The sequence below is a fragment of the Ascaphus truei genome, chromosome 1, assembly GCF_040206685.1.
Source record: "Ascaphus truei isolate aAscTru1 chromosome 1, aAscTru1.hap1, whole genome shotgun sequence".
Lineage (NCBI taxonomy): Eukaryota > Metazoa > Chordata > Amphibia > Anura > Ascaphidae > Ascaphus > Ascaphus truei.
Genome location: NC_134483.1, coordinates 363,518,429 through 363,534,445, shown reverse-complemented (window position 1 = coordinate 363,534,445; position 16,017 = coordinate 363,518,429). Strand labels below are relative to the sequence as shown.

General features: G+C 42.6%; 1 protein-coding gene and 1 long non-coding RNA gene across 5 annotated transcripts in view; one reads left to right on the top strand and one right to left on the bottom strand.

Annotated features, from left to right (window-relative positions):
* The window catches only part of LOC142499954 (uncharacterized), a 40,723-nt gene extending 37,922 nt beyond the window's left edge, over positions 1-2,801 (bottom strand). Inside the window, exon 1 of the long non-coding RNA XR_012802776.1 lies at positions 2,511-2,801. This is a non-coding gene — a long non-coding RNA (uncharacterized LOC142499954). The remainder of the gene's footprint in view (positions 1-2,510) is intronic.
* The window catches only part of CCSER1 (coiled-coil serine rich protein 1), an 874,804-nt gene that overhangs the window by 418,579 nt on the left and 440,208 nt on the right, over positions 1-16,017 (top strand). The window lies entirely within an intron of this gene.

The following is a 16,017-nucleotide window of genomic DNA, read 5'->3' as shown; positions in this document are numbered from 1 at the left end:
TGTGTTTTGTGCATTTTGGGAAAGCATTAATGCCCAGATTCACTAAGCTGTGTTTTTCTATTTAATGTGACATTAACCTAAGTTAACACCCGTGAATTATAGCCCAATCATTTATTAAAGCAAATAATGGGATGTTAACCAGGATTTACTCCCGTAAAAAGCATCTTATTCTAAACACGTTATAAATAACGGATCTTATTCTAAACGACATGGAAATTAGCCAAAACATGCTTATCCCATGCAGTACAGTATGTACTGTATGCATGATTTTATTTAGATTGGGACAACTCTGGCAGTTACCAGGTCTTAGGGATATGACCTGCCGACAGAATAGAGTTGACTATGGAAGCAATTGGTTTGGCAATGGCTGGGGCACCAAGTCTTAGGAACTGAGATTGTAGTAAGTCAGGTCCAAATTGGCTGCTTAGTTTTAATTTGAGGACCGCTTGTGTAATCTCCCCTTCGAATACTAGGCCAAATTCAAAATTGTGGGCAGTGCTGGGAGGGGGTGTGGCTATATGAGTACTCCCAGGATGAGATTCATGTTTGTGGTTTGGATTGTGTTTCGCTTGTAAGTTAGTAGCAGACCCCATAAAGTAATCATTGAATGCATTTGCAACGTCAGTGGGGTTTGTCAGAGTAATATCCCCCTTAATGATATTGGTTGTTGATGGTTAGAAGGCTGGAATATGTTGTTGATAGCCTTCCAGAAGTTAGCTGGGTTTGATGTATTCTGGAGGAGATTGTCAGAGTAATATTGTGCTTTTGCATGCCTTGTTTGCCTTGTGCACATGTTCCGCAGGCATCTGTAGTGATTGAGATCCTTGGTAGTGACAGTTACTTTTTAGCTTTTTCACAAGGCATCCCTGAACTGGTAGAGTGCTATAAGGTCAGTTATAACCCATGGAAGGTGGGCCCCCCATACCCTTATTCTGCGCTGTGGAGCACAGAGTTTTAAGAACTCAGATTGGAAATAGTCGAGCGCTGAATCAGGGTCGGGACTTAAATCGATTCTGTGCCAAGGGCAGTTGGTAAGGTCAGCCAGAAACTGTTGTGGGTTAAAGTTTCTAAATGTTCTAGTGAGGAGCAGTTTGGGGCTTGATTGGAGTGGTTTAATTTTCCTTACACAGTACACTATTGCATGGTCACTGAAAATGTCAGGAAGGATGCCAGAGGATTGAATTCTGCTGGGATTTGAGGAGAGAATCCAGTCTAACAAGGAGTGGTTGTGCAGGTTTGTCCGTGTGTGTTGGGAAATGAGTTGCGATAGGTTAAAGTGACTTGATTCGTGTCTGGATTTTCTTGTTTCTAGGGTCGAGTCAATTGAAGTTGAAATCACCAAGAACTAGCACCTCACTCTTCTCATTCAGAGAGGAAATGGAGCCAAGAAACTGAGTGATATCAGTCAGGGACTGTAGAGGGGCTTTAGGGGGGCGGTAGATGCCAGCATCCAGGATGAGCTTAGAAAAGGGGAGGCAGATTTTGCCATCTAGGATCTCAAAAGAGAGTGGGCTTGGGGCAATTTAACAGTGTAAATTGTAAGGTGTCTGCATTATAAAATAACACCCCTCCTCCTCTCTTTGACCCATCTCTCCTAGAAATGGGGTATCTCTGAATGGCAATATTTGCATCAGGAGTTTTAGTTTAGTTTAGTTTTAGTAGTCTATTTATTTTTGCATACCTTACATTTATCTGTATTAAACCCAATCTTGTTTTCCTGCCCAAGTTTCCAGTTTTTTTAAAATCCTTCTGTAGATATATTACATTTTGCTCTGATTTCACTACTTTACATAATTTAGTGTGATTAGCAATGATGAAGACTTTGCTCTATTTGTCAACATCAAGGTCATTAATAAACAAGTTTATTAGCAGTGGCCCCAGTACCTTGAGGTACTCCACTTACAACATTAGCCCAACCTGAAAAGGTTCCATCTACACTCTTTGGTGTCTATCCTGCAACCAGTTTTAAATGCAGGTGCAAATATTTGTACCCAGACCAATTTCCTTTGTTTTGTGCACTAACCTTGTGTGTGGCACCATATAAAAAGCCTTTGCAAAATCTGAGTAGACAACATAAAATGCATTACCCTGGTCTAAGTTTCAACTTGCCTCCTCAAATAAATTAATAAGGTTAGTGTATCGAGATATTGGAGTTGAGATATATGTAGCTACAAAGGAGTGTAGAGACAAAGTGACCAAGTAATTTTATAGTTTATACAGAGATTAAGAGGAAGGCAGCAGAGAGATTCGAGGAGGTCAGAAGCAGATACGCATCTAGAAGAGTAGGAGGTGATTCAGGCAGCAGTATTTTGAATGAATTGTAAGGTAGGGATGTTAGAAAAAAGAATGTTGAATTAATCAATAAAGTAGAGAACAATGTGTCACGGGAGACCAGGACAATTTACACCAGGGATCAATACACTAGACAGATCTGCAGAGTTGATCAAAAGTAAATTTATTGGAAAAAGTTTCCACAAACTTCCAGTACATAAAAACACACACAAACTCACCCAACTGTAGTAACTGGGGGAACAACCTAAAATCCTAAGTGCAGGGACCTCTGTCCAGGAGCCTATCCCGATATGCGTACCCAACTTGCGCCGCTGTCCTCTGCAGCACTGCCTTGCTCTGCTAGCTAGCAGTTTTAAATTCCCTGCCACTGCGTCACATCAAACAGCTCCAGCCAAAGCTGCACACACAGACCAGAGCAACACTGGATGCTCTAGACCCTAGCACTGGGTCTCCTCCGTTCCCTTCTGCTGACTCCCTGTCAGCTTTTCCTTTACAGTGGCTATGCCAGTCCCCTGTCAGCGGGTCTTACTCAGTAGAGCAAGTCCACTCAGCAGGTGGTTGACCTCTCCCTGATTCCTCAACAATGGACCTAATCCAATCAGTGTCGAGGCCTAAAACACCAAACTCTAATGTGATTACAGCTCAGTTTGCAAGAGAGAGTTAACCCCTGCAGGTCCCCACTTAAATAGAGCTGCACATCACTGTTTCACATGCTTTTAGATGAACATATATACTGTAAGTCTAGTACAATAAACTGTACATACATAAATAAGTACATAATATCATTGGCAGTTAGAAGTAATCACGGGCTTAACCTTTTTTTAAAAACAGACAAATCTACTCCTTCCATCACACAATGCATTAGTGTTTTGGTAGTCATGGGACAGAGAAAGGAGAATATATTTGAAATGTTGTGGTGGTAGAAACGGCAAGATTTAATAACTATGTTTATATGAGGGAAGAAGGTACAGGATAAGTTGAATGTAATGCAGAAAGGAACAATGGGGTCTGTTTTTGGAGGGAGTATGAAAAGCTTGGCCATGTTAAGCCTGAGGCAATAAATGAATGAATCCAGACAGATTACTGTTAGGTACTCGACTGCAGGTGTAAATTCAGGTGCAGATAATCCAAAAGTGCAAACAAAATCAGCACATGTGACTTCACAATAAATCAAAGATATAAAAATGTGCCAAATATATATATATATATATATATATATATATATATATATATATATATATATATATATATATCTCAAATAAAAAGATCACTACCATCTAAACATTATATATGTAGCTGTAGTTTTGGTAAACATATTTTTTTTATCTGGCCCCATTGGTAAAGTAGTTGAAGTACACTGGTTTAGGGTATTCCTGTATATTCATTTGCATGTCTTAGACAGGTCTGCAACCCTGTCTTTCACCATTATCACCCAGCAAACAGCACTTCCACTGCAGCAAGGGATTCTGGGAAATGACATGCAAATGAGCACACAGTGCCACTTTTTATCTCATGCTTAAAAGCTGTGTTTAAAGCAGCATGCATTGGCTAAGGGTTGCTCATGTAATGTAAGCATGAGATAAAAAGTGGCACTGTGTGCTCATTTGCATGTCATTTCCCAGAATCCCTTGCTGCAGTGGAAGTGCTGTTTTCTGGGTGATAATGGTGAAAGACAGGGTTGCAGACCTGTCTAAGAGATGCACATGAATATACAGGAATATTTACAGTTGATATATATATATATATATATATATATGTATGTATATGTAGCCATGCGTAATAATGGACTTCAGACATCTTCCCTGTTGGCAGTACACCCTGGTAAGTACAGGAATGCCAGCAGTAGTTATGGAGGTTTTCCCTCACACCCTGGTGAGGTGCCCTATGTATGGATGGGAGTGGCTGCATGCTCTGAGTCCCTGGTTGATGACATCAGAGATGTGCCTGCCCCCTGAGGTATATAAGGCACAACACTGTCAGAGTTAGTGTTGTTGTTGCTAAAGTGTTTGGCTCCTGTGAAAGGGATTGCAGAATAGCTTTGTGCCCACTAGTGCTGTAACTAGTGACACTGATTCCAGATCAAGCCTGTCAAGGCCACACTGTGTCCAGGGACCTGGCACAGGGTGATCTCCCTACGGGTAGAGGGGATCCCACTCCAATTGGGAGGGCAGTACCTGGCAAAGGGACAGCAATGTGCGGTTAGAGCTGATAGCTGCATGAGGCAGTCTACTTCATCGAGTACGTCAATAAAGATGCCCTGTTCAAAGATACCCCCACTGTGTGAGTGTGAGATTACTCTGCAGTGGCAGTCACCACTGAGAAGGAGTTCCTCACCAGGACCATCTCCCTGCGGAAGCACAGATCCTGATGTGGTGGAGGCGCTGCACATGATATAGGTAGGACTCGCACCCACTACCTCAGCTACCTGTTCCTGATGACTTCCCCTAAAACCATCGTGTGGGAGACTCAGGAGTCCTGTTACTTGCAGGTGCACCACCATACACAATCACGTAATGGGGACCGGTTAGACCACACGGGCCAATGTGAGACCTTGCACCACCTTGAGAAAGGTCCCACTCGTGGACCGAAACGTCGGTTCTGTGTCTATTCATTCAATCATTCAATACACTTGTTTGATCAATTCTGGAGTGCTGCCTGCTGATTTCGTTCCCTAACGGTATTGTATTGCATATATATATATATATATATATATATATATATATAAAACCTTCTAAATTGTCTTTTAAAAGCTTTACGTACGTGCACCAGGGCGCAAATCCTCCCAGGATAATATAAGAATAAATACAGAGAAATTATAAATAGTACAATATAATTAAAAGAACGGGTGTTTCCAGGAAAGAATATAGTTGGTACACTAACAAGTGTTGTTGATTACCGTTTGCTGTAAGGTCTGTGTGATCAACGCTGTCCGCCAAACTCACCTCAAAAATTAGAAAGCAGAAGACATAGTGCAAAAAAGTTTCTCAGGATAAATGGGTAATGCAATAATAAACGCATGTAGGACACACAGGACGGGTCCAAAAAGATCCACCAGCTGCTGGAACCAGTGTGCTGGCTTGCTGTAGCCTTGATCCTCTTGATGAGGTAGGTTCAAGGATGTTAGTCTTTAAAATACGATGGACAATAAAGTGCCTGAGAAGGGAAGGAAAAGTGCAAGAGTGGAGTAATGGGGTTGAGGAGCAGAGCAGCTGAGCGATTTATTTCTATATAACTGGAGGAAATTAGTCAAAGGTGGAAGGAGATGGATTATGGTGATGAGGTGGGGAAGGAGCACAAGGAATTCCTCTGTGGATAGGAGGAAGTCAAAGACAGAGGATTTGTGCATGTTGATTGAAGAGATGAAGTACAGTAGCTCTGTTTGGCAAGAAAAATAGCAGAGTTAAGGCTGGACAGTATGAATTTGTAGTGAAGGAAACCTTCCAGAGCATTTATGGAAATGAGTTCAAGAGCATACAGTAGAAAGTGGTCTGCATGTTTATATTCACTAGGCACCAGTTTAAATTTGGGAAATAACATGACATTATTTAAGTCATACCGAACTCTAGCGTTACTCGCATTCAGAAATTCAGACACTGAAATAAGACTTTTGCTAGAGAGATAAGAGACATAATACAATGTGATGTTAACCCTACCTGATGAGCTCCACTCCAACCATTGTTTTTGCATATTATCACCTAAGTGAATACGATTTGTATGCATGGAAAATACTGTCTATCTGTTTTTTAGGTAACATCAAGTTGTGTGCAACAAGATAGAAACATTTTTACTTTTGCCAGGATTTGTACGGAAAAGTGGTGGATTAACAAAACCCTGATAAGGGGTATTGGAGCTTGATCGTCTTTAACTTCCATTCATCTCAATCCCAATGTAAGATTGCAGTGACCCCCCCCCCATCCCCCCAATATTTTCACAGCTGTCAATTGGTCGTGAATGAGGCTGACATCAGTGGCCATATTATTTCTCCTGGACAAGAATCCTTCTAAGAGAATTTTAAAATTGAATAGGTGAGGAACCAGGGCGGCACCAAAGCTCGGGGCGCTGTGGTTCACTATCGTGGGGAGCCTTGTTCCAAATAAGATAAATGTAACAAAATGAACAGCACAGATTGCTGCTTCAAAAGAGAAAAAGGAGAAGACCTTTTCTAGGTAGATGCTGTGGGGAAACTCATAATGATGTGCTACAGTGTGCTCGATACAAGGATGTCTCATTCTTGCACCTTTTACAGAACTTCTATAGCCCTCTCACATCTTTAACCTCTTTTACTCATTTCTCCCTATCTATAGAAATCTCTTCCACTTAATATTCGGCAAGTCTTCTCTTTCCGTTTTTTAAGCCCAGCTGCATATTCACCTCTTAAAAGGAGTATCTCATTAAATTATCTATGCCTACACTACTGACTCCAAATGCACTTGACCTCCCTGACTTGCACTTCCAATAAATGCACTTTTAATCCCACGGTGTCTTTAAGTCTTCCAATATACCACATAGATTTTAAGCACTACGTTATATTTTACTTGCGGCTATTATCCCCATTTTTTGTTCTTTATTTCCCTTGTATTGTAATTTTGTAAAGCACTGCATAAACTGTTAGCACTATCTAAGTAAAATTGTACTTAAAAACTGTAAATATACATTGAGAACACAAAGTGAACAGCAGAAATGCAAGGATCAGTTCCATACTAAAGAAAGAAGCTGCACAAACTATAGGTGAAAATAGTTGCTTCCTAGGAGTAAAGTCTAAAACACAGATTTCCAGGAGATCGTAAAAAAACATTTTTTTGGCTTTATGTTCAACTTAAAATATTTAATTTTAAGAACTAGCACAGAGATAAGGGCTCGTGTATTTTTTTTTCTAAAGACTTAAAATAGTACACTGTGCTTTGCTGACTTTTGCCTTTCTTGAAGGAAATTAAATCACTTTTAAAACTGAAGCCAATGTCAAATGATCAACAATGGCATATGGCCAGAGATTGAAATAATGTTATTCACTGAAAGGCCGGAAAAAAAATTCTGGAACAACAAAACGCGTTACAAAAAAAAGAAGAATGCCAGTAGTTCTAAATGAGAAAAATGTCTATGCAAAGATATATTTTTTAACATGAATCTTTACCATATCACTAGAACCGTATCAGAGTAAAATATTACCATATTTACCACCCTTCAATGGTTATTTAATAGATCCAAATAACCTATGATGTACTTATTCACTATTTTACAAACTAGTCAAGCAAAATGCACACATCTAGTGTCAAGGGTCCCATTTATTATATATATATATTAGTAAATAGCCCCACGGGACCTTTGGCACTAGATATGTGAGTTTGCCTTCTCTAGTTTATAAGAAGACCACACAGCTCCATCAAAATGACTTGAGGACACATTGGAAAGGGAAGGAGTGACGTTCAAGTACAATTTTTCTCGACTTTCAAATCCTTGTTCAATTGAAACATTGATTAAAGTGAGCTTTCTTTATCATGTAAAATTCTGCATCTTTCAGCAATTCTATATTCATTGTACACAATAGGGCCCCGCTTCTCGGCATTTTGCTTCTCGGCGATCCGCCAATACGGCTGTACCGAGAAAGGGGCCGCCATGTCTGGGCATGCGCAGAACGGGGGCTGCCGAGGTTGCGCATGTGCAGAACGGGGGCTGCCGAGGTTGTGCATGCGCAGAAAGGAGGTTGCGCATGCGTAGAAGGGGGGGAACTGCAGGTCTGCGCATATGCCAAAAATCACTGGCTCCTCTTTCTGGCAATTTTCGCTTTGTGGTGGGGCCATAGAATGGAATCCGCCGTATCAGTGGCACCCTACAGTATGTCCATTTAGTTTTCTACATTTTTTTGTGGTGACTTTTACAACATTTCCATTCTTTTTAGTTTCAGAAATGTTCAAAATTGACTGTAGGATCACATTTTTGGATTTGTTTTATGGAACATGCCCTTGGAGGCATTTTCATGCTCTGAACTGGATTATTATCTCCTAAATCCTTATATAAAATTGCAAATATACTGCAATTATAATTCCTAGCAATAATCTTCTCCTTGCATCACTGAATGGGTTAATTAATGTTTATACATCCCTCTCACCACATCATGTATTTGATTTATATGGTATGTACTGTAGTGATGAAGTCCATTATAAGGATAACATATTTGGATACTTTTACATTTACACAAAATCCTTAGTTATAATTCTGTAAAACAGCCTACATTAGTTGCAGAGAGAAGGCACCCTCTGATAGTGTAGCATATTTAATACCAATTTAATAAAAATAACAACAAAACATTTGCACTCACCTTTTAAAAAGCTCTATATAAGGGCATGTGGGCCTATACCTGAGACGGTGAGTGTCATGACGTTGGGCTCACAATGCTTCAAAGACCTGCCTACTTGACATCACTAGAAGACTTGGCAATAGAATTTCAGTACCATGAAGTGAGAGCATGGTCACCACCTGTCAACTTCACTACGCGTTTCGCCAGGCACCCCAGTTTCATCAGGGGATAACACAAGGTTATGATTGAAAATATCGTAAATATTAGATTTATATGGGATGGAAATTCTGAATAACACTATTTTAGTGATTGAGCCATTATAGGGAAAATTATTTGGAAACGTTCACATTTAAACTAAATTCAGCCTCAGGGATAATTCTGCAAAATAGTCTACATTAGATAAAATATTTTTTGACTTTGTCAGCAATGCATTTGAATAGAAAAATTCCATTTACGATGTTATCCGGTAATACAGCAATTATCCTCAAACTATAAATAGCTGTGTTTTTACAGTATGTAGAGCTACATTTGGATTCAAACGTTATTTATCCATTTATTTATTTTTGTTTGTTGATGCAAAGCATTCTATAATTAAGTGCTAGTGCTCGTAATTAAGTGCTTGAAATCCAGATAAGATGCAAACATGAACATAAAGTCAAACGTTTATTAAGTATTTTCATGGCATACTTTGGTTTTCTTCTTGTATACAGTAACTGAAAAAAACATAATCTCGCTCCATTTTGCCATTTGTTACCTAACAAAACTATTTAAGACTGACTGTCATATCACATTCGGCTTACTGAAAACTTTTGTATTTTGTATGAAATGTTGTCACACAGCAGGACAAAAGTGAGATGTGTATTTAGACTGTACCAATAACCTCAGATATGTTATTACTGTATGTCATAGTATTTAGGTACAGTTTGTTTACAACAGTTGCATCTGAAAGAGAAAAACAATCACCCTACTGTTCATGCAGTACACTCTGTCGCTTGCCGCGATCCCCAGGGCTTGCCTCTGGTTGCACCTTTGTCAGGAATGCTGATCAGCTCTCCAACTACTTTGCCGCAACCTGTGCATAAAACTCTGAGCCTCTGACTTCTCACCGGTAGGAACTCTGTTTAGCTGCTCTGACTGTGTATGTATATATATGTGTGTATATGCTTTATGCTTTACTGTGGAGGGTTTTTGTCACTTTTTTTACCCAGCATAACCTTAATGACAGTGGTGATTACCTAGTCTAGTCTCAAACCTGCTAGCCATTAAGACCAGCCTCACACTGATGATACCCATCAAGGTTGAAACATGTATGTGAGTAGGTCTAATGGCTTTGCATCTCATCCCAGCCTCTGTTTAAAAGCTGTGTTTAAAACAGCATGCATTGGCTTGAGGATTGGCTTGTGTAATACGAGCTTGAGACAAAAGGTGGCACTGAGTGCTCATTTGCATGTCATTTCCCAGAATCCCTTGCTGCAGTGGAAGTGCTGTATGCTGGGTGACAATGGGGAAAGACAGGGTTGCAGACCTGTCTAAGACAAGCAAATGAACATACAGTAATATTTACAGTTGCTATATATATATATATATATATATCATCACATTTTAATCTATGGTGGGTGAAAAAGGCAACAAGAAACCTCCACCGTGACTTAAAATGTCATGGTAAATCCTACAGCCTTGAACATTGCACAGCCAGTACAACCAACTTCACACTGATGAGACCCATTAAGGTTGAAACATGTCTGTGAGTTGTTTCTCTGGCTTTGCATTTGATTCCCATGTTATGCTTAAAAGCTGTGTTAACAGTGAGCATTAGCTTATAAGGGTTCCATGTAAAAATGGACTTCAGACAAAAGGTGACACGGTGTGCTCATTTGCATGTCATTTCCCATAATCCCTTACTACAGTGGAAGCACTGTATGCTAGGTGATAATGGTGACAGGCAGGGTTGCACACCTGTCTAAGAATGTGCTCAGAAGTGACTTTCTTATTTGATATATATATATCTATACTATAATTCTAAGTTAGATTCCGTTTGTATGTCAGAAGCATCGAAATCTCACAAACAGCACCTCGTAGCACCACAAAACTTTCACTGTACGTTGTGCTGCGAATTTGTAGGTCAATGCAACTATTTCGGGCTTCACATGTCACTCACCTGCCAAGTTATGGACATTCTAATGTCCAGCAAAAACCTTAGTGCTGGAACAGAGGGGCGGGGGGCGTGGCTACTAAAGGAGGGGGCATGTACTTGCCTGTGACGGAGCTGTGCGTGTCATGTGCAGTGAATGTGATTCTCAGCCGGGGCTCCGTGGAGCAGTGTCCCTGTGCCTGACTCTGCCCCCTCCACACTCCTCCTCCCACCTATCCCCCCCTCCCTCCCCTCCACCCCTCCCTCCCCTCCCCTCCACCCCTCCCTCCCCTCCACCCCTCCCTCCTCTCCCCCCTCCGCCCTCCCTCCTCGGAGCTGCTCTAGCAGCCCGGCACTTGGGAGGGGGAATGGGGGGGGGGGGGGCTGCTGCTTCTTCTCCTTCTTCTCCTTACATGTGAGCTGAGGTAGGGAGAGAGGCTGCTTTTGCTTGCTGCAAACTTACTGTGTGTGTGTGTGTCTCACTGTGACTGTGTGTGTGTGTGTGTGTGTGTGTGTGTGTGTGTGTGTGTGTGTGTGTGTGTGTGTGTGTGTGACACAGTGTATACACACATATACACATACATACATACATACATATACATACATACTATAATTCTACGTTGAATTCCGTCTGTTTGTTTGTATGTCCAAAGCATCGAAATCTCAGAAACATGTATTCAGTATTACATTCCCCGGGCGAAGCCGGGTACAAAAGCTAGTATATATATATATATATATATATATATATATATATATATATATATATATATATATATATATATATATATATATATATCTATCTCAAATAAAAAGATCACTACCATCTAAACATATACAGCTAAACCCCGTTATAACGCGGGTCTCGGGGTCCACCCCGAGACCACCGCGTTACTAACGGGGTCGCGAGAAAAAAAAATGGCCGCCGCGCTTTAGCGCATATTCATCCCGCGGGACAGGAGATGGGAGCGGGCATGTCCCTCCACTCCCCGCTTCCCCCTGTCACCGCGGGACAGGCCGCGGGGCAGGAGATGGGAGCGGGGATGTCCCTCCTGTCCCCGCTTCCCCCTGTCACCGCGGGACAGGCCGCGGGGCAGGAGATGGGAGCGGGGATGTCCCTCCTGTCCCCGCTTCCCCCTGTCACCGCGGGAACTGGCAGGCAACATCCACTCCTCACGAGCCGCACGGCGCATGCGCATGCGCACGGCGAACGTGAGGGGTGCCTGCATAAGTGTGCTGCTTTTGGAGACAGGTAAGCAGTCTCCGGAAGACCGCTAACCCCCCCCCCCCCCGCCGCAGCACAGGGCCCTCGCGTGTGTGTAAGTGTCTGTGAGTGTGTGTAAGTGTCTGAGTGTGTGTGTAAGTAAGTGTAAGAGCCGGAGCGGGAGGTGGGAGGTTTGACAGGGAGGGGGGGCGTGGCTTGAGCGGAGGGACCCGCTACTCTCCCCCCCCTCCCTCCACGGACTGCAGGAGGGAGCTGCTACTCTCCCCCCCCCCTCCCTACACGGACTGCAGGAGGGAGCTGCTACTCTCCCCCCCCTCCCCGGACTGCAGGAGGGACCAGGTATGTAGAACTTAAGCATGGTAAAAAGGCCTCGCTTTAATATGCTAACACTATGTGCAACGTGTGGGGTATTTAACAACAAATGACAATCTTGCTGACATGTAATCTATCTTTGGTACAGAAATCTGCCTAGCCTCATTGCCAAGATGATCATCTTCATCTTTTGGTAACACAAGTGCTGTTCATTTCTATGGGTCCCTCCCTCCACTGGCTGCAGGAGGGACCCGCTACTCTCCCCCCCCCTCCCTCCACGGACTCGGGCTGGAGCACTCATACATACACACATACACACACACACACACACACAGGCACTCACGCACTCATACACACACACACGCGCGCACACACATGCAGGCACTCACGCACTCACACACACACACAGACAGGCACTCGCACTCACACACACAGACCGCTAACCCCCCCCCCCGCCGCAGTACAGGGCCCGCCATAGCCGCAGCGCAGCACAGGGCCCCGCCACCCCCCCAACCCCCACAGCACAATGACTTCCCACCCCCTTAACTTTGTGAAACAAAAGTCACAAGACAGGCAAAATACATCTGTTAAAGTGCAGTTGTCTGTTTATTTCTATATAATAATTGTGTGCAGTGTGCAGTGTGTGTGCAGTGTGTCAGTGTGTGCAGTGTGTGCAGTGTGAGCAATGAGCAGTGTGTGTGCAGTGTGTGTGCAGTGTGTGTGCAGTGTGTGTGCAGTGTGTGTGCAGTGTGAGCAATGAGCAGTGTGTGTGCAGTGTGCAGTGTGTGTGCAGTGTGTCAGTGTGTGCAGTGTGAGCAATGAGCAGTGTGCAGTGTGCGTGCAGTGTGTGTGCAGTGTGTGTGCAGTGTGTCAGTGTGTGCAGTGTGTCAGTGTGTGCAGTGTGAGCAATGAGCAGTGTGTGTGCAGTGTGCAGTGTGCAGTGCAGTGTGTGCAGTGTGTCAGTGTGAGCAATGTGCAGTGTGTGTGCAGTGTGTGTGTGCAGTGTGCAGTGTGCAGTGTGTGTGCAGTGTGTGTGCAGTGTGTCAGTGTGTGCAGTGTGAGCAATGAGCAGTGTGTGTGCAGTGTGCAGTGTGTGTGCAGTGTGCAGTGTGTGTGCAGTGTGTCAGTGTGAGCAATGAGCAGTGTGTGTGCAGTGTGCAGTGTGTGTGCAGTGTGGCAGTGTGAGCAATGAGCAGTGTGTGTGCAGTGAGTGTGTGCAGTGTGTGCAGTGTGCAAAAAAAAAATGTAAAAAAAAAAATTTAAATTTTTTTTTTTTTTTTTTAAAAACGGGAGCCACGGGAAAACCGCGTTATAACCGAATCGCGGTATAACGAGGCGCATTATAACGGGGTTTAGCTGTATGTAGCTGCAGTTTTGGTAAACATATTTTTTTTTATCTGGCCCTATTGGTAATGTAGTTGATGTGCACCGGTTTAGGGTATAGGTGTAGCACAATTTAATAAATATAGGACATTGTAATTTGTTGTGTGTCGGTAACTGTCATTTTTACAGACTGATGATAAATGCAGAGGTTTCTGCTTTGTGTTGCTAGAGAATGGGGTTGTAGTTAGGGCATTTGTCTTGTGGGCTTTATCCTTGCCACTTTTTTCATGCCTTTTAACTTTTATCACAGAACACGGCCATAAAAGATTTAAATAAATGTAGAAAGCATACAGTAAGTCATTTTTTCCTGTGGGGACTATAGTGAAGAATAGAATTCTGCCATGATTCCACTCCTAAAATACAGCTAAAACATTATTGTAATGTGCTATAGTGCATTCCTGTAATGCAATATTATCAGTATCTGTTAAGAGGAGGAACAGACTTGAAGGTTCAAACATGAAAGCCTTGAGGAAGATCCAAGACACTTAAATACTGTCATTGGCTTATAAATTACATAATCATTCTGTCTGGCAGAAGTTGCTTGTTTCATGCATCACTTTGTTTTTACTTTTGTATAACACTTTTTCTCGTTCGCGGATGTTTAATAATGTGACGGGATAATTTTATTTTGCTGTACTTTAGATTTAACATGTTCCTATTTTCAACATTATTTCAATATATGTCAATGGGAAAATAAAGGCTTGCCTTTTGCTGTGCTTCAGGAAACTCCACTTTTGAGAAAGGAAATGGAAGTAGTGGGGGAGTTTGCTGATCTTTTTTTATCCACCCAATTTTTTTTTTACAGAAGCTGAATCATGCTATTTATGGACTCCACATTATAAGAGGGATACTACAGAAACATATTCAGTCATCTACATCAGGGGAGCTAAAGATTTTCAGGGGGGAGGGGCGCGGCTGTTACAGAGACCCGCTTCCCCGAGGGCATTTAAAACAAATGCCGGGGATCGCGCGAGGCCTCTGTAACTTTTTACTTACCTTGGTTCCAGCGACGCGTCTCCATGGCAACCAGCGTCAAATTACGCCGCGGGGTCACGTGACGTGACATGACCCCGCAACATCATTTGACGCTGGAGCCATGCAGGGGGAGGGGGCGCAGGCCGTATGGGAGAGGAGACAGAGGGGCGCATTAAGGAAAGTTTGCGCACCCCTGATCTACATTTTCAAAAGGGTTGTATATGACATGTAAATCATTCAAATGTTCTGTCAAACCCCCTTGTTGACAAAATGACTGAATATGGTAATACAGTATAGTATCCCCCTTCATGATGTAGATATCCATAATTGGTCATCTACGTCATCAAGGGGCAGGACAGATATAGAGACTGCTTCAGAGCTGCTCTGGGAGACAGGGAGAGAGACTGCTTCTCTCTGGGGCTCCTCTGTGCAGCTATCCGACTGACTGGCCCGGTAAGATTAACGCTGTGGGGGGGTCTCACTTTAATTCTCCCAGGCCGCAACTGGGCCACAGAATTGACTGTTTTCGGGGCTGTGGATGTGCCGTGGATCTTGGCATGTTAGTCCATGGTGCCGGGGAGTAAGTCTTGCTACATCTGTATTTTCAACTCTGGAGAATCCCTAGTTCCCGAGAAACCGTTGAAGATAAAGGCATTTTAGTCCCCTCCAAAATGGCAGTGTAAATCTCCTGTATCATGTGGGCCAATAGGAATCTGCAATGGTATCTATTGGAGGGCCGTTTAAATCGCAGAGCAAAATCTGGAAGTGATTCCAGTACCTTTCAGTGGTAGCTTGCGAAATTCGGGTCCCCCGAGCAGAAAATAGGACGGTTCAGCTCCACAGTGCCCCTGGTTCCCATCCTATAAAGAAAAGGGGTTAAAAACAGGAGGATTGCTGCTTCCAATAAACACATCAGTTGCTTTAGAAGAAAAAAAAGGCCAGATTTATGAGGAATCCATGGTTTTCTAATGTCATTATCTACAGCGTTTGCAAAAATTAGAACAACTGGAAAACTGGTTGTAATTTGTTAGGCATTTTTTCCTGAAATGTGAACTGATTCAGGGAAAAATTGAGATTAGGAAATGGTGATGAGTGGTTACTCTGCTTGAAAAGTTAGTATAGTAGCTAAGAATTAAATTTATATATATTAAAAAAAAAAGACATTACAAACACATAAACATTTATATCACCATAATGCTTAGTAAGCCCTCTGATTCCTAATTAGGTATAGCAAAAAGCCTGCGAAGAAACAGTGCCTCTCTGCTGTCACTTTAAATCACCTCTAGCACCATGATAAAGTTGATGCCGGTGGCTTTATGGACCTTCACACCACTAAATGAGTTTGCTTATCAAGCATGGAATGAAATGTTTCTTTGCCTCACTAAGTGTATACAATTCGGCTCTTCT